This window comes from Cricetulus griseus (assembly GCF_003668045.3).
Source record: "Cricetulus griseus strain 17A/GY chromosome 1 unlocalized genomic scaffold, alternate assembly CriGri-PICRH-1.0 chr1_0, whole genome shotgun sequence".
Classification (NCBI taxonomy): domain Eukaryota; kingdom Metazoa; phylum Chordata; class Mammalia; order Rodentia; family Cricetidae; genus Cricetulus; species Cricetulus griseus.
The window spans coordinates 271405880-271426508 of record NW_023276806.1 but is presented as its reverse complement, the minus strand read 5'-3'; the positions used below and the strand labels follow the sequence as shown (position 1 = coordinate 271426508).

The 20629-nt window shown below is 36.9% G+C and overlaps 1 pseudogene; it reads right to left on the bottom strand.

Annotated features, from left to right (window-relative positions):
* Positions 1-10857: 10857 nt before the first annotated feature.
* On the bottom strand, positions 10858-11504 carry LOC100773308 (annotated as a pseudogene).
* Between the last annotated feature and the right edge of the window lie 9125 nt (positions 11505-20629).

Below are 20629 nucleotides of genomic sequence, written 5' to 3'. Positions count from 1 at the left end.
AAGAGTGATTATATGATCCTCACCAAGCTAGAAACTATGGATCATATTTCATCCAGTTTGTCTAAAGTTAGTAATGATACTTTCCTACAGAAAATACAAAAATAGTAAAAGAACATTACAAATGAATGGGCAGCTTCTCAGGATTAAGCTAGTTACCCCAAATTTATAAAATCTCTAGTGGAATCTATTAAAATACAGGTCATCAATACCTACAGAGGACAGCCAATGGCTATTACAATCCTGTCTAACTAAAAGAATTAATGACACATGGGTGGAAATAAAAGCTCAATTAAGTGAGAATATAGTTTCTGTGAACTTTTCAAAATGATATTTTATCTGAAATTAAAGGCTAATTTAATATTTTTCCAGATCTTCATTTTTTTCTGGATTGATATATGCCATACCATTATGTATTAGTTGGACTAACAATAGTAGGAGCATATTAATTCACACCTAATGAATATTATAAACTTGATCTCATTTACAGAGAGTACTTAGGCCCATAATGAATATATTTCACAACTACTGGAAATATAAGTCCTAATATTTTCTATTGGAGAAAAATACAACGGCAACCCTGCTTCATGACATAAGGAATTTTCATTTTCATAAAGGATAAAACCCTCTTGAAATAAACTATGATACATTCCCTATTTGTGTAGCACTTGTGGTTGGAGCCAAGACATTAATGGTCTTTCAACCATCAAACTCATGTTAGTGAGGCTTTCTCATAGACACTAGAAAGAGGTATTTTGTCTGTTGAAATTATTAAAGTTTCAGAATGGAAATGAGAGATCTTGGAGAAAGGCATGCTGCTTAAGAAATTGTTGATAATCATCTATTATTTAGAAATAATGTGGGAAAATACAAATATATACAAGAGAGAGAGACACATTAGGGGATAGAAGAGTAAAATTGCCTAGATCCTCCACCCTTAAGGAAGGAGCTTTTGGTGTCCCTCTATCTGTATCCATCACCTGGCAAACTGAGCCCCAAAGTTTAGCAGTACTTAACAAAGCATGATGTCACCATTTATCTTCATTCTTTTTAAGCTATCCTTTGTGATTTATCACGGAATTCTCAAGACACTTGAATCCCTGACAGAATGGAATTGCTATATCTAGAAAATATGGGTTAGCTTAGTTTGACTTCCCACAGGAGGAGCTTGTACAAAGATTTGAAAACTTAAGAGTGAGGAAAACCCAAGTACAAGGAAGAGAAGAAGTAACCAAACAAGTGCATCATTGAACTAGCTTAGTTGTGTATGACAGGATGGGGAACTGCAAACTAGTATAGAACACATTCTCAGAATTATTTGTTAAACTCAGTGGGCTAGAATACCTCTGTAACAATCTTCCTAACTTAAACACCCATCAAGGCTATTAATCCAAATACAATTTCTTTGCAGAAGTGCCCTGGTAAAGTACTGTGTGCAATATAATCTGGATACACAATTCGTATATTAAAAAACTCTATTAATGAAGTCATAATGAAAATTCCATTAATGCTTAGGGATGTCAGTGTGGTCTGAAATGAAGAAGCCACTGTGCCTTGCACAGATCCTCATTAGATGGTCGAAGTAGTGGACTTTTAGAATAAACAGATGCATGTCTTTTTCACTGTTCTCTTTATTAGAAAGGTGAAGTTACCACTTGCAATTTTCATAGAGAACTTGATATAATGAATATTTTACACCACTCTGACCTTTTTATGAAGAGGACATTCAACTCAAATAATGTCCTACCTATCCTATACTAATGGGATAACCTGTTGAATGATAATCAAGGTAGAGTAAAAGCATCAGACAAAATAGAGCATACCTTCATAAATAGAAAGAAAGAGGGGGAAGAATACAAGCTGGGATGAGAAAGGAACTTCTTCAACCTGACATAAAAGAATATCTACCAAAAATAAACTGTACAGCTAATATGATATCTAACGGTGAATATGTTCCTTCTAAAGTTATGAACAAGACAAGGGTGCTCCTTCTCACCAGATTCATATATGTTATCCTAAAAGTTCTAGTCACTGGAATTAATGAGGAAGGTAAATTGAAGTTAATTCCAAATAGAAAAGAAGAAATAAAATGCTATTGATGGTCTTATTGTCTGTATATATGATTGTAAGGAAAAACCCAAACAGTGATTAAACAGGATAACTAGCTGCATTGTTCTCACTGTTCAAACTTGGATCGCATCTGTGTACAGAATCAATAAACAAACTAGAAGGACAACGAGGACAACAATTGTGTTTAAAATAATATCAACACTGGGTGCTGGAGAGATAAAATTAGTGAGTAAAATGCTTGCCTTTCAAGCATGGGGACCTCAATTAAGATTCCCAGCACTATGTAAAAACACATGTAATCTGTAGATTGCTTTTGGAAAGATTGCCAGTCACAAAAAGACAAACATGGTATGTACTCACTCATATATGGATTTTAGACATAGAGCAAAGGAGTACCAGCCTACAATCCACACCTCCAGAGAAGCTAGGAAACAAGGAGAACCCTAAGAGACACATGCATGATCCCCAGGAGAAGAGGAAAGGGACAAGATCTCCTGAGCTAATTGGGAGCATAGGGGGAGGGAGGAGGGAACTAGAAGAAAGAGTGGGGGGGAACAGGATGGGAGAGGAGGACATGAGAAAGCAGGAGGATTTAGTAAGGGGAAGAATTGAGGACAGCAAGAAAAGAGATACCACAATAGAGGGAGAATTCTGGCACTAGGGAAGTATCCAGAGTTTGACCCCCAATAACAATCTAAGCAGTGGTTGAGAGGCTACCTTAAATGCCCTTCTCTGATAATGAGATTGATGACTACCTTATACACCATCCTAGAGCCTTCATCCAGTAGCTGATGGAAGCAGAAGCAGATACCCACAGCTAAACACTGAGTGGAACTCTGGAATCCAGTTGCAGAGAGGGAGGAGTGATGAGAAAAAGGGTGAGAACAAGACTGGGGAAACACACAGAGACAACTGACCTGAAAAAGGGGGTGCTCATGGACACCAGACTGATAGCTAGGAACCAGCATAGGACTGTTCCAGACCTCCTGAGTGAGTAGGTCAGTTTGGAGGTCTGGACAATCTATGGGGCCTCTGGTAGTGGATTAGTATTTATTCCTTGTATACAAATGGACTTTGGGAGCCATCTCCACATAGAGGGATACTCTCTCAGTCTAGACACACTGGGGAGGGCCCTGCTCCAAAAGATATTTTGAAGACTTTGAAGATCCCCCATGGAAGGCCTTGCCGTCCCTGTAGAGCAGAAAGAGATGGGAGGGTGGGGGGACAAGGAGAAGGGGAGGAAGATGGAACTGAGATTGATGTATAAAGAAGTTTGTTTCTAATAAAAAATAAAATAAAATAAAATAAAATAAAATAAAATGAAAAGACCCCACATGTTATCTATACCGGGGAGGCCGGGACAGGCAGGTGGATACTTGGAACTCATTGCCTATTCAGATTTGCTAATGAGTGAGGTTCAGGATCAGTGAGTGACCATGTTAAGACATCTGCTATTGACCTCTGGCCTCTATATTCAAGTGCTTACCACGTGCACACACATGAGCTCTTATGTCACACATGCACAAAGAAAGAATTTTTTTAAAAATAAATTTGGGGAGAAAAGAAAGAAAAAAATACTTTGAACATTATACATCTGAAGGGGAAAATTACAGGAGAATTAAATAATTGGAAAGTACCCAGATTCATCAACCAGAGGGCTGGACATCCTGAAAAGGTGTTTTCCATGGATGGATGCACAGACTAAACGCAAGGCTCGTCATATCCTACATAGTGTCTTTACAGAAATTGCTACCTGATACTAAAATTCTGGTGGAATTTAAGGGACTCATAACAGCCAAAATCATCTATTAAAACACCAAGAAAGAAAAAAGAAAACTTCTTGATTTCAGACCTTGCTCCAAAGCCATAGGCGTGAAGAGGATGGATTTAGAGAAGGATAAACACAAAATCCCTTTAAGGAGATTTGAGTGTCCAGAGGTAAGTACTCATATGTTAAGTAATTAATTTTCTGTTGTCTCATTTTTAAAATTAGCATGCAGAAAATGGGTTTCTTTATGTCATTTTTAGATATACATTATCTTCTTAGAAGTCTCTTACTCCCCTACTCCTTTCTTGCCACCACTCTTCCTGCTCCCAGTAGCCCATTGCCAGGTTCATGTCCAGTGTGTTCAATTGGTCTTTTTCACTGTTCCTCCCATGTTAAGATCTCTTTTTAACCTTCTCTTGGCCCCTTTTCTAGTTTCATGACTCTCTCTCTCTCTCTCTCTCTCTCTCTCTCTCTCTCTCTCACACACACACACACACACACACACACACACACACACACACACACATACTCAATGTTAAATTATGAGACAAAATAATGTAGTTGTCTTTTTGACTGTGACTTATTTTGTTTAACATAATAAGCAAATTTCCAGTTCCATTAATTATTTGCAAGTGTCATGATCTCATTTTTCTTTGTTTTTCATTGTAGCATGAATTCTAGTTGGGATTAACATTAAAAACCCAGAGACAGATATTGAAAAGATGAAAATCAGAGAAGCAAGGTGGCTAGCCATTGGAGTGTTCTCACCTCTATCAGACCAAAGGGTATTTGTGTCTTCTGATTGCATCTCCAAACTGCACTGCTCTCCACCAAACTTCAGACTGTCCTCAGCTCCTGTCTCATTCCACTTTTTATTCCTTTCTAGTGCTGGGATTAAAGGTGTGGGATCCCAAGCACTGAGATCACCTTTGTGTGAGTTCTGTTTCTCTTTTAGATTGGATCAATTCCATGTGGCTCAGAGTGATCTTGAACTAACAGAGATCACTCTGCCTCAGTCACCCAAGTGCTAGAATTAAATGTGTGTACTACTACTGCCTGGGCTCTATGGCTAACTGGTGTGGCTGCTAGGATTAAAGGTGTGTGCCACCACTGCCTGACCTCTACGGCTAGCTGGTATTGCTAGCTTTGTACTCTGATCTTCAGGCACGCTCTATTTGTTATGTCATAAAATCACTACTTTTGACTAAGTTTTTATTTAATTAAAATATAACTCGGGGTGGAGAAATGGCTCAGTGTTTAAGAACACCAGTTGTTCTTCAAAAGGACTGAGGTTCAATTCCCAGCACCCATATGGCAGCTCACAACTGTCTGTAACTACATTTCCAATATATATGACACCCTTTTCTGATCTTTCTGGGTACTAGGCTGCCCCCCCCACACACACACAGAAGCAAACACTTATACACATAAAATAAGGTAAATTAAAATGTATATAATTGTATCAATTCCCTTTCCTGCTTCTCTCTAGCTACTCAAGATACTTCTATATTGATGGTCTCTTTTCTTTATTTATGTTACTTACATAAACATGTGTGTGTTTGTATGCATTACATATTTCTACATATGCATATATATGATGTATGTATATGTATAATATGTAATGTGTTTGATAATATATATGTATAAGTAACAAATACATATATGCATAAATATTCAAATCCAACCTGCTACATTTATTGAGTATAGGTTGTGTGTTCATGATTTCAGGGCTTGGTCAAGATCATATTTTTAGGAGTTGATTACAATTTCATTAAGGATATTTACTATAATTTCTTTCCACATTAATCAGTGTTGACACATAGGCTGTTTGCATTTCTTAGGAAATGTGAACAATGCTGAAATAAATATAGATATAGTAAGACTTAGTATCCTTTGAGAATATCCTCAGGAATTTTACAGCTTGCTCATATGTTCGTTGTGTTTTTAGCTGTGAGACCTTCACTCTGATTTCCTGCACTGGTTTGTACTTCCACCAGCACTGAGTAAGTCTGTCCTTAAGCCTGTGTACATGTCCCATTATGTTCATTGATTTGTGTAATGTTGAAAGCCCTGTGTTCCTGGATGACACCAACTTTGTCATAATGTATGCTCTTAGTGTGTTCTTGAATTCTCTTTGTGTTTTGTTAGGAGCTTTTACATGCATGTATATTCAAAAGAATTGGTCTATCTTTGTTACTGTTGTGTTTTTAACTGGCTTTCCTATCAGAGAAATACTGGATTTCTAAAATAAGTTTGGAAGCAATCCCATTACACAGAAAAATATATACTTAGAAATCAGGTTACTAGTCCATGTAGGAGAACCAAAAAATAAATATTATATTCTAACATGTGGAAAGCCTTTGGGGGTCTGTGTACTGACAAAATAGCATTAGCTAGAGACTAGTTTCAAAAGACAAAAAGAAATCAGGAAAATCATTTCAGCCACCAAATATAAAACAGTGTGTGAACTGATAAGATATACTCAGTATGCAATAAATTTTGAGGGTAACCAACAACTTTCTTACCTGGATTCATGATCCTCTCTATAAGACACAACTCATCCCCGGCACTATTAATGCAGCTAAGTATCCTTGACTAGACATGTCCTAATCCATAGTGGACAACCTATAACTAATATTCTGCAAAATGTACATAGTATTAATTTGATTCATAAACACTTAGATTTATACTCCTGTATCAGTGCACCTCTCATTCCTTATCAGAGAAGCTTCTTCATGTTGCAGATGGTGATTAACACAGAGACCCTCCAGCCCATCAGTGTGCAAAAATATGAGACTGCAGAGTGTTCAGCCCTTTGCTCAAATCTCAGAGATTTGTCTAAATCTCAGAAGAAATGTCTAAAAGATTATAAGAGACAGAAGTAGTAGGTGACCTGGAGCAAAGCTGTTTTGTGAACACAATAGGCAGGTGCACATATGAACTCACAATGGCTGTGACTCTGTACAACATAAAATCCCAGCATAGACAGGACACGAGTTCTGAAGCCACATCCCTAGCTAAGAAACTACTGGCAACTTATGGTTGCTGGGAGAGGAACATTTCCTTTCCTTCCGCATTGAAGCCTTTCAGAGGTTATCCATGCTCTAGGAGACTGTTCTATAAGCTTGTTCATAGAGGTAGTACCAAGTTGACTCAGCAAATTTTAAAGAGAGTGTATGGTGTTAGGAGGGAATATAGGGGGTAAAGAGAGGATAATTCAGAAAGTAGGTAAGGGATGGTAATCTCACCAAAACATGTAATATCTATACATAAAAATTTCTAACAATAAAATAATTTCAAAATAAAATAATTATTATACAAGTAAGGGATAATGAAAATGCAATGGTAGGAAAATAGCTTTGTCTTTTACTCTGTTGTTATCTGGTTAGTGACATCACGTGCTACCAACTAATTATTAATATGTCAGAAAACAAGCATGTCAACATTGTAAATATAACATAAATAATCTGTAAACTCAATGAAATATTTGTACAATTTATGCATGTGAAAGTAAGCCCTAATTACAAACAAATACAATATTGAGTGGTATCATAAGTAAATATAATGGATTTTCTAATAGTAAAGTTAAATTTCATCTATGCTTAAAATAACCTTTCACTTCCCTTAGAATAATTGCCAATTACAAAATAAATCCTTTAAAACTGTATATTACTACAATGCACATATAGAAGCAAAATTTAATGTTCAGTCATTGCATATTTAACTCAAACTTGCAAGAATCTCTTCTGTAAAGTGCCTATAAAGGGAACATCTAGAATGTATTTTTTACTGGCCAGTATATTTCTAAGGCATCAGCCACTCTTTAATTATAACACCTTCCTACAAACTCTGTAGGTTCTATTATGGACTAAGAAAACATGAATACAGTTCTTTTACTCTGAGTTATACCAAAAGGAAAACAGTGCCACCTAATGTTAGCTATCATGGTAATGGCTCTGGAAGTTTATGTAATAACAGGAAACAATGCACTTTTCAGAAAGCATTTCTTAACAAATTTGATGACCAATTAAACTACAGTTTGAGATTCATTTGAAAGAGAAATTTTGTATTTGAGAATATATTTCAGCAATGATTAGAATGGCTTTAGTGGCGTTTCTTTGCCAGTTAACTACTGCATGAAATCAAAGGGTAAAGATGGTGTGAGTGACTCCCATCCCTTGTCCTGAGCAGGTATGTTGATTAAACATTGTGTATGTTGAATTCTTCTATATGATATAACCTGTGATATACAATATTTAAATGATAAACACATTTGAAAATAACAAAATGATCAGAGGAAGATATAGTCTACTGCTGTTTGATTTATCGAGACAAGATTTTATGTATACTAAGATTGCCTCTTAAAGTGACTGTCCTGCAAAGGGTGACCATCAACTCCCAACCCTCAGACTTCTTTCCAATTCTGCTATAATTGCAGACTGTGACTAGTGATGGGGAAGGAATGGTTGCAGTCCAGGGCTTCCAGTATGTGAAGTAACACTCTGAAAACATAGCTACACTCCTGCCTGAACTCTTTCTTTGGTCTAAAGAAGATGCATTGTGATTATAGAAGATTGGAAGACTTTCAAAGAAGAGAGGTACAAATAAATGGCCTCAATGAAAAATTATTACTGTTCATCTCAATACTATTTGTTTAAAACTTTTTATGTTTCTAGGTTTTTGTCTTCATGTATGTTTGTGTACAATTTGCTTGCCTGGTGCCCATGGAGTCCAGAAGAAAAGAGCGGATTCCCACAGGAATGGAGTTATAAACAATCTTTAGCTACCATATGGGTCTGGAAATTGAACAGAAGTCTTACTGAAGAGCAGTCAGTGTTCTTACTGCTGTACAATCTCTACTGTTTCTAGGCCAATTTGTTTTCTTGAGACAAAGTCTTCATAGAAAGCATCAACTACCCTCAAGCTTAACTCCTCCCTCTTCCCCTTATGGAACACTGAGATATGGTCATCACTGCTTGGTTGTATTCATTGCTCTTATTTGTGTGGCAAAATACATGGTAAATGTAAGGGTTTATTGTGACTAAGAGTTTGGGAATACAATGTGTCATGAGAGGGAGGTCATAGTGGTCGGAGCATGAGGCAACTGGTCACATTGCATCCATATTAAGGAAGCAGAGGAATGAATGCTGGAGCTCAGCTTACTTTCTCATTTTTATTTGCTGCAGAACACAAGCCACTGAGGATATAATATGCACCCCTCATTCAGGTGGCTCTTCTTAGCTGCTGCTTTGCACCTCCTAGATGATTCCAGATCAAGTCAAGTTGACCTGGAGATTAACTAACATGCTGGCCTAGTACTAGAATATTTCTTTAGAAGTTTCTGAGGATGTAGTGTATAGTGCTCAATAAATAATTCTGCAAAGTTTACTCTCAATATTAAAATAGAATTTGTTTTTTTTTCAACCTAGAAATCATAAAATTTACTCTTTATTTTAAAATTTTGAGCTGTCATTTAATTGTCTCATATTTATCCAAATGAAGTAGTGTCCTTGATTTACCTAGTTTACCATTTTTGGATGCTTAGAATGTATCAGATCTAATATGCTTAGACAATCTTGTATTTATGGCAGGAGAGATGGCTTAGAGGTTAAGAGCACTTGGTAACCTGGGCTCCATTTCCAGCACTTTGATGGTGGTATACACAACAACCTATTACTCCAGTTATAGAGGTCCTGATGCCTTTTTCTGGCCCATGAAGGTACCAAGAATGCATACTGTACACAGACATGCATGCACAAAGACAGTTATACACACTAAATAAAAATTAAGGAAACTTTAATATATAAAATTAAACAGAACACTTCATTTCTGATATTTTGCTTGAAATTTTATCGGGTGTTTCTATGTGTGCATTGGTGGGGATGACACGTGTCCATATGCCACAGAGCACACATTGAAGTCAGAGGACAACCCTTTGGAAGTCAATTCTCTCCTTCCAGTTTTAGGTGCATTCTTGGGATATAACCCCAAGTGCCAAGCTTACATGGCAAGCAACTACACCCAACCGGCCATCTGACCACCCTATCATATCTTATTTTAAAATATATTTTTTTAGTAAATTTTATATTTTTTACTAAATTTTACTTTAGGAGTGAATTCTGCTAATTTCACAATGTTGCTGTTGCTTTAAATTGTCCCATTTAAAACATTTTCTTCACAACATTATTAGAGAATATGAAAAAACCCTCAGTATTTTATATTTTTGAGCACAAACAGTTTAATTATCTGAAATGAGATTTTTAATAGATTATCTACAGTTCAAAGCTCACTTTTTATGTGTCTTATCTGTGACCCTTTTAAGAGATATAAAATTATGAAGCATATCAACAGAAGCTATGGAACTGTTGGTCATGACCCCCCAGGGGTTGCCAATGAGATATCCTGCATATCATCTATTTACATTACGATTCATAACAGTAGAAAAATTATAGTCATGGAGTCACAACAAGATAATTTTGTGGTTGGGGTCACCACAACATGAAGAACTGTATTACAAGGTCAAGAATTAGGAAGGTTTAGAATTACTGATCTAAGGGCCAAGAGAAAGTTCAGGATGTTTTACAAGGAAACAGGAAGAGGACAAATGGCATGAGTCAAGATGACCAAGGTCATAGAAGTCTTGGGAGAAGAACTACAGTGAAAGGTCAAGGTGATGAGCAAATGGGAGAAAGAGAGCAAACAGCTCAAAAAGATCACATGCTGAAACCCAGGGGAAATGCTGGCCTTGTAGTTATCCAGGTAACCTCTGTGTTTGTTTCACATAGGTGACTTTAATAATCTTGTTGCAAACCTAGTCCAAATCCTAATACCTTAAAAGGAAATCCTCATTGACTTGTTGGGTGTAGAGGGTACCTGGTATTTCTCACACCAAAAGAAATCAGTTCTGTAAGAAAACTCTGTGTTCTGATGGAACCATTAGTAAAATTTCCTTGAATTAAGCCAGAAATGTCCCAGCAATGTTCTCCTGGCTGAGATACAAGGTGTCAGAAGACAGAGCATCATTAGTCTATCAAATTCTTAGTCCTGAAGAAGCAACACAGGTAGAAGACCTACCAGGTGGATGGTCCCATGAGACAGAACATCAAAAAGATACTAAAGTATACAGAACCTGGGTATTCACTGGTGTCACACACCTCCTCTTCCATTTCTTCATGTACACAAAACCATACATGATTGTTTCTCAAAGGTCCTTGAGGCATCATAACTCCATCTCCAATGGTTTGGGTTTCTCAGCTTTGAAATCTCTTCATAATTATTCATCTCCATGCTTCATGTCTAGGAACACATGTTGGTCAGCTATCTGCCCTGGTCCCTTCCTCTCAAGACATACTTCAAACATGTCATAATCTTCCACAGTAAAGGCAAACTTCTTAGTCTCATCATCCATGGTGTACAAAATATGGTTAGCAGATCTCTGATCTTGAATTGGGTGTACAGACCAACAATGCCGCCAAACTGGCCAGTGATCTTGTACAAGCCCATCACTGACAAGTCCTTGTAAAGCTCCTTGTGAAGACACTTGTGCAAATTTATGGGCAGATGGAAGGAGATGGAGAGAACTAAACTGTGACTGAGCCAAGCAGGAGCAAAAAGAACAATGTGGATGGGTGGGGCAAGGCCATAGTGGTGGGTCAGACAATCCAGACATGGTACTGGAGTCTCTTTCACTACTTGGAACCTCTAATAGTTTATATTTTAATTTAATGAATGTCACAACCTCCAAGTTCCCATTAGTTATTAGTCTAATTAGAATGCAGATTTTTGTTTATAATTTTAATATTATCACAATAGGTCTTCCAATGATCACTTAAAATATCATGCTTTAAATTTTCTACATTCTATAATAATTAAATATGACTTGAAAACTTTTGACAGGTTTTGGTTTTATGGTTTAGCTTTAAAGGTAATTTAATCTTCTTTCATTTTTCTACCATAATGAAATAAATTTAAATTAGCATATGAGAAACCAGAATGCCTGCTGCTACTTGATTAAAGGGTATGAACCATCCATTTTCTTAAGACCATCCTCTCCCCATGGAACAGAACTATATGTACTGATCAGAAATACTTCATGAATCGCTTGATGAATTTTCACAAGGTAAAATATATTTCTAGCCAGAAGCTAGTTTGAAAGAGAACAGCATTAGCTATTCAGAACACTCACTCATTCTGAACTTTCTGTTCAGACTTCCTGCATAGACTGCAGCTACTCTACTGACAAGCATGTGTGCACAAAACACACACACACACACACACACACACACACACACACACACACACACACACACACACACACACACACCAGGGGAAACATCATTCTGATTTACAGTACCACAAATGGCCACTTGATTTATGGAATAATACAATTTAAATATTTACATGTCTGGTTTCTTTAAGAAAAATACTTGAGATTCATTTATGTTGATTTATGTATTATTGAAATACAGCAATACAAACTTAGTAGCAGATATTCTAGACTTGCTTTTGTACTACAAATTCAGAACTGAGTACTTGGGGCAGAGACCACATGGCCTAAAGAACCTGAATAGTTTACTCTCCAATCTCCCTCAAAAGGTGGTTGTTTTTTTGTTCTATCCTGCATGTAGCAGTTATTTTGTCTGTTTCAGTCTCTGCATTGCATTAGACATTACTGTAGACCTTTTTCATAAACATATAGACATGATTCCCTGACAAAGGAGAGAATCCTGCTTCAGTATTACTGGATGTGTTCAATTACATAATTATGAACTTTATCAATTTACATTTCCAACATCCAAGCAGGAGTGTTCCATTGATCTCTGTATTGAGGCAGAGCTGGGCATATCTTTTTCATTTGAAACATTATTAGGTACGTGATAGTGTTACACTGCCATCTTGGTTCTGTTATGTCCTAACTAACTAATACCTAGTTTTTTAGACATTCAATCACCTCCCTTCATGAAGGATGTGTCCTAGTCTTTTCTGTTTCCTGATTTGGGTTATCTTCCTTTCCCTTTTTAATGCAAACTGCATATAATTCTATTGTAGATGTGTTTATTATAAAACATGCTGTCCCCCAGACTGCAATTTTCTTTTCTACTCCATGAATTATCTCTTAAAATAATATAAGTTATTGATTTCACTACAGTACTCTTTGCTCAGGAAAGATTTCTTAGGTATTTGGAAATGCTGGTATCTTCTTTAAGAAGTTTTTGCCTCCTCCAACTTTTTCTAGCAAGACTCCTACACACTTTGTTTTAAGTGATCTGCTTGTTATCAATGCAATTAGATATCAAATGTGCCTGAAAGTGATGGTTACACTCAATGAAAGAAGCATCATCATCATAATATTCGGCACCAAAATTAAATTTATCCAATATTATTCATTGAAAACAAAACCCTTTCCTCTGATACATTGTGGTGTCATTACTGAGTTCAAGGCTAAATGCTCTCATTTTACATGTTCATCTTCCTTATATGTGTGGACTGGCTTTTCAGGCTCTTTCATGGGTAGCTAGGAATTAACTAATTTGTAATCTAGGAAAAGAAACTTAATCCTTGAACAGGTTAGTGCTCTAATACTGAGCTACAGCCTCCCTCAAGTCTCTCAAATAGATTCAATTGCTACTTATATTAGTTTGTCAGAATCTAGTACCCATGTAACAAGTAACTTCCCACAATTCCATAAAATGGTCTAAATGTTTTATAACATAATATTTTGTTATGTGTCTGTGTTGCTTACATGTGTGTATATGCACAACACATATGCCTAGTGCCCAGGGAGACCAAAAGATGATATCAGAACCCTTGGTACTGGGGTGATGATTGGGAACTAACATGTGGGTCCTGGGAGTAGCACCCACGTCCTCTAGAAGTACAGCAAGCTCTCTTAGCCACTGAGCCCTCTCTCTAGCCCCAGCTTAAAGGATTTTGTGAAGACACTAATTCTTTACTCAATATTAACTGTGCTGCCATTTTTTTTATCTCTATGATTCTAGGCAAGGTCATATGACCAATCTTTATGATCAGGGTTCAGACTCAACTGTAATTTTTCAGCTAAAGCAATTGAAGACAAAAGATAAAAGTATTATAAGCATTCCCTTCACCTCTGTCCTGACTGCAGAGTTGAAGGAACAAGCATTTCTAAACCTTTATTCCTAAGTCATACCAAGATATTACCTGGAGTTACCAAACCTAACAGAGTTTGAACACACAAGAAAATGTTCAAGAGGAGAAACATCACTGAGATTATTTTAGAGTATTACAGCTCCCATAGCATTGTCTTGTGCTCCTCTGACTAATTCAATTATTCCTGGTAGTGATTTATTTCTAAGAGAAAAGTGTCACTACCTATTGAAGTCTAATTATATTCTAGCCAGAGAAGTAGATGCCTTATTTATGACAATAGCCATTTCCCTTCAATAGATTATGCTGTCACTTGTATGAAAAGCCAATGCTGGTAGATAAAGATAATATATGCATAAAGAGCAAATGTACTCAGCTTGTCAGATTTTTTTAAAAAAAAAGTTATTGCAATATTTACTTGACACAGATGCAAAGGCTTTTAGCATTCCATGAACATCTCTGTCTCAGGGTCCTTGTGGTATCTTGGCTGACCATAAATTAGGCAAAATCTTAGGTAGATTTGGTTGCTAGGATGTTTTCTTTCCCTTTTCCTGAGTCAAGAAAACCAACTCAACATTAGAGTTATGCACAAATGATTTTCATTCAGTGTTTGGAAATATTCTGTAATCCGCTCGGTCTTCACCATTCTTTATCACACCTTCTGCCATACTGAGGAAGGTAGTCTATAAATAACTAATTAGATTTTTCCTAGGATACTTCTATTTTAATGCATCCCAGGAGCAATATTGGATACTTTATTGGAACTCTCATCCATGTATTTTTGTCTTCATTCTTATATGAAATAGTGCACTAACAGGCTAATTTGGTGATTCACACTGTATATAAAAATACTATGCACATCACTCTTCTTAATTACTTTGGGGATAAGAGTAGCCACTGAAGTTCAGAGAATATACTATAGACATTAATGTGCTATGATATGGATCAGTCATAGTAGCATTAAAATAATTGTGAGCCACAAAGCATCCACCTTCTGAAATGTTCTCCGATTTAATAGAAAATATCAATGTGATTACTAATACTATCCCCCTTCAAGTATTATTTGTAAGAATTATTTTGTTGGGAAAAGTACTGGGGCATTAAGTGACAACTGTAAGGTTATGCTCACCTTGTGATACACAGGGGGAATACAAGTCAGGAAAATGTCCACTCACACATGATGTCCAAGAGGAGCCCCAGTGAGGGCCCAGTATCAATAGTGTAGCAGAAACCAGGAGCCTTACACCAGACTAATGACTCATTGTGATGAACACTTTCAAGTAAGATGTATGGACTGAAGGCTATACTGTGCATCATTGGGTCACATTACAGCTTCCATGAGGAGATTTTTCTTTCTTTTTTAAATCTTATTTTCCTTAATCTTGGGGGCAGCAGTTTGCAAATGAAGAGGGCAGATGCCAGGGGACAGGGAGATGAATGGGATAGAGACGCATGATGTGAAATCCACAAAGAATCGATAAAATTTTAAATTAAAAAAAAGAATGAAGTAAGCAGTAATATGTGGTTCCATGTAAGAAAAATATTCATTTTTCTTTTTTAAAAAGAGAAAAAGGAAGGGAGGAAAACATGATTTTAAGAATAAGCTTGTACCAAGTGGTAACTTAGGAAGGGCAACCTCACTGTTACTATAGAAACCCACATAGGGAGAGAGATCTCTCTTTGTGTTTTCACCCTATTGCTTTCAGATCCCTAGAACGTTTGGGCACAGAGCTTTAAATTAGTTCCCAGCCACCATGGTTACATAGTCTGAGGATAAGTAATGGGATCAGGCGGGGGGGGGGTGGCATGACCAATGATCCATGCCCCATACTGAGCCCCCTCAACAAATAAAGACAGCTGCTGAGGAGAGGTTTCTAAGAGATGAGTTATAAATTAATAAAAATAAAAAACTAAAGAAAACCCCACAGATACAGCACCTGAGGTACTGGCAAAGCAAGCTGTGTCAGTCACCTCCTGTAGACCAACCCACAATGACTCCTAAAGGATGGAAACATCATTAAAAAAAGTTACAGAATGAACCTTTCAGGAAAAAAAAATGATAATTATACCAATTGGTACCTAGTGATTCCCTATACTTCTGTCAGACAATTAAGGAAAATCAGGAAAGCACAAAAACTTAGAAAGGTTAATAGCACCAACAATTGGGGGAGAACCAAAGACCAGAGAAAATTATTTTTAAGATTGCTTTAATTTGTACTGTGCTGGTGAGGTAGTTCAGTCCTTAAGAGTACTTCCTAATCTTGCATAAGTTTGGTTCGCAGTACCCATATGGCAACTCATCATTGACTGTAACATTATTTACAGAGAATCTAATGCTCTCTGCTGAACTGCATGGGCTCATGCATGTATGTGGTATGCATGCATACACTCAGACACGCACACATACACATAAAAAACAAATATTTTAAAAATGAGATTGCCTTAGAGAATATTATATGTAATATAAACATATTCACTTGTATTTATGCATTATATATATAGTTTGTATTTCTTTTTTCTTTTTTTAATTTGAGTTAGAAACAAGATTATTTTACATGTCAATCCCAGTTCCTTCTCCCTTGCCTCCTCCACTACCACCCCTGCAACTAAAACCCTACCTATTACATATCCTTTCTGTTCTCCCGACAGAGTGAGGCCTTCCAAAGGGGGTCATCAGAGTCTATCGTATTCCTGGGTTTCATAGCCAGCATCTATAGAACAGATTCCCTGAAATGGGAATGCAAACCAGCACAGAACAGCTTTCCACGTTTGTGTTGATAAAGTTTGATTTCTGCCTCTTTAACAATAAGAAAATCTATTTGAGAAGGTCTGTAAAATCTCCTGTTCTTACAACACAGAAGCAATAAACATTTACTAAAGCCTCTTTCACACCAAGTTGCTAATATTGAAGTAGAAAAAAATTTAAAGCATTGAACACTCAGTTTATATGACTATTTTTGAGATTTCTTAAAAATTAACATTCACACAAGAAGTATTGTGTATCACAAATGTCACATAGCTCAATTTATTGTGAAAAGATGCTCTTAAAACTAGCATTAAAAGAATTTTAAAACCAGAATATTTTGCTTTCAAAAGAAATGCTCATGTGAATATCTGGTAATTCTCATTTGTGAAGTTAATCTGACATGAAAAGAATACATTCAATTAGACAGTATTGCCTGAAACTGAAACAAACCACACACATTATCATTTCCAATACTACTGCCAACATTTACAATCTGTTCAGGCTGAATCTCCAATCCATTTTTGAAGTACAAGATAAATCAAAAAAATTATGGCACTCCATATTAAGATTTATTAACAGTAAAATTAAAACTGAAATTAATGTAGTTTGAAATAATGCATAAAAATTAGGTATATTATGTAAAATCACATAACTAAAATCTTTATGCATTTTTCTGTACAAGCTTAAATATGTGATGTATACTTTCCTATGATATAGATTTACATGTGTAGTACATTTATGTGCATGTATCACAGAGTGACACATGATATACAAATACATATTTGTGGATCCAATACAATATACGTATTTACATGATTAAAATGTGAAATTACTTGTGTGCCTGCAAAACCAAAACTACAGGTTGAGTCTGAAGCTAGTGATAAAGATAATAGGTGCTAGACTCAAGAAGATTTAAATGTACTTAATAATCAAAATAGCACTGCAAAGTTATGGATCCTCTGCCTAGAGAAAAAAAAAAAAAACACTAACAGTACTGCTTCTGCAACATCAGTGCTTAAGCAGTCTGTAAAATTTTGACCTTGTTTCCATTCTCACAATGAATTATACTAACCAGTCATCTGAACTAGGTTAAGTCAGCGTGCTTTCAATATTATATGTCTCTAATTTTCAATGTAAGGAAAGAATACAAAGATTATATGTCCCTCCCCCCCAAAAAAACCAAACATGTATGGGCTAAAAATAAGTATACCTTCATTTGTAGATTCCCTCCAATCCTACTGTTATTTCCAAACATAATTTCTTTAGAAACCCTGTTTTCATATATGCAATAAATCCCCCAAATATTCCCCTGTGACATCAAAATGATTTATTTATAATCAGTAGTATGAACTGATACAATTACTCCAATCATGCAGTCCTGGAAGAAATGTGAGTTCAAGGAGATTAAGTAATTCCCCTCAAGTCACACAGATGGAAGTTAATGCTGTCATTTGAACTCCAATCTCATGGCAGAGTCTATACTCTATTTTATGCCAAGATCAGACATTTATTTTTAAATGGTTCAGGTGAAGCTCCCTAGATATTTAATGAACATTTACAATTTTTCTAATTTCTTCTCATAGTTTTAAAATAGCTATGTATTTATGGCTGAAAGTATAAATTTAAAAATCACTTCAAACACAGAGGATAGGGAGAAACTGTTACTGACTAGAGAGTTAGAGCAGAATTGCTAACTTCTGAGGGTATAACAAGGAGTGAAATTTTGTTTCAGAGAAGCATGCTATGGTATTTTTTGTTTTTGTTTTTGTTTTTTTAAACTCAGTTCTTCTGTTTTATAATAAATCAGATACACTCCCTGTTAAATATCCTGATATGTGTGTGATCAAAATGGTAATTTTACAACTCTGGTGCTACAGACCTTCATGGCACACATCAGGACTTAATGTTGGCTCCCACCCTGTAATGTCATGTTAGAGGCCTCTTCTTGAATGGGCAGGTAGGCCTTTTGGCTGGTCTCAAATTAGAGTTGTCTCCTTTGTTATGGGAATGTAGCTTAATGGATGCTTCATCCATAACAAGGCTGCAGCTCTAGCCAGTGATGTCCCCACAGCAGAGCCCAAGGCACAACACAAGGCCAGCTTGCCACTTCCTCAGCAAAGGGGCTGAGCCAGAAGCCTCTTGAAGAATTTTTCAAATAAAATCCTCAGTGCTCTCTGTCTCTCTTTGCATGAAAGTGTATGCTGTTCATTTGTGTGTTTGTATGTGCATGGAGCAAGCATGTGCACAAGTGTGAGCCTGGGTGTGGAGGCCTCAGCTTGATAGGAAGCATCTTCCTCAATGAGTCTGCATTTATGTATTCGGGCAGAGTCTCTCATTGAGCCTAGAGCTCAGTCAATTCTTGCAGGTCCAATGAGCCAGTTTGTCTACATGATGCTCAAATAGAGCTTTCACATGGGGTCTGGGAATACAACTCCAGGTCTTATATTTTCATGGTAAGCATTTGACACAAGAAGTCATCTCTTCATGCTTCCTCCTCTTCTTTGGATCTGACTCTGCAATCTTGTTTCTCTTTTCTTTTTTAAAAATTTAAATTAGAAACAAGCTTGTTTTACATGTCAATTCCAGTTCCCTCTCCCTCCCCTCCTCCCCTGCCCCCCACTAACCCCCACTCCTTCTCCTTTCTGCTCCTCAGGGAGGGTGAGGCCTTCCATGGGGATCTTCAGAGTCTGTCATATCATCTGGAGCAAGACCTGGACCCTCCCCTGTGTGTCTAGGCTGAGATAGGGCTCCCAAAGTTCATTTGTATACTAGGGATAAATACTGATCCACTACCAGAAGTCTCATAGACTGCCCAGGCCTCCTAACTGACACCCATGTTCAGGGAGTCTAGATCAGTCCTATGCTAGTTTGCCAGCTATCAGTCTGGGGGCCATGAGCTTCCCCTTGTTCAGATCAGCTGTTTCTGTGGTTTTTCTCCAACCTGGTCTTTACCCCTTGACTTCTCCCTCTCTGTAACTGGATTCCAGGAGTTCAGATCAATGTTTAGCTGTGGGTGTCTGCTTCTGCTTCCATCAGCTACTAGATGAAGGCTCTTGGATGGCATATAAGGTAGTCATCAATCTCATTATTGGAGAAGGGCATTTAAGGTAGCCTCTCCACTATTGCTTATATCATTAGTTGGAGTCATCCTTGTAGATGCATTTTATTTAATTGCCTTTTCAGTTTTATTGGTCTTTCTGGATTTTTTTTTTTTACTTATTTTTTCCCATTATGGCAACTTTATGCTGTGAAATATTTCTTGTTTCCTATTTATTCCTTTGATGCTTGTTTTTCAGTTTATTTACTCTTATACTCCATGATTCTGTAAGTGACCACTCCTCCTTGCTCTCATACTCTCAGGAACTGACAACACCCGGGCTTTTCTCTTCTCTGATCCTCCAAGAAACACAACTCCCAGTAGGGAAGATATTTGTAGTGACAATGAAATTACTTAGTGATATAAACAAATACTTATATGGCATTTCTCACAAGGCAGTGGGAGCACTGGCTTGTGTGTGAGAGATAGGTGGAAGGTTGCCCAAGGGATGGCTGGTGTTGGACAATCCTGAAGAGCCTACAATTTCTCCTTCATGTATCATCCCATTGTCAACTGCAAATAGCATAGGCCTGTTCAGTCATGGTCATGAGGTCCTAAGAAAAGAAAGAAAAGTCTGGAGCTCCTTTGAAGTCTAGGCTCAGAACTGGCACACTGTGGCTGCTGCCAAATACCTTTGATCAAAATAAGCATAAAGCAAGATGGGTGTAGAGACTGATAAGATTGCTCTGGTGAGAAATCAAACATTTATATTTAAAGGGTGCTTACAGGGAGAGATAGGAAAATCACAAAAGGTATAAAAAAGATCCAGATAGAAAGCCTGGGGCAATTTTTGAAATTTCTCTACTATACCTGGACATATGTATGT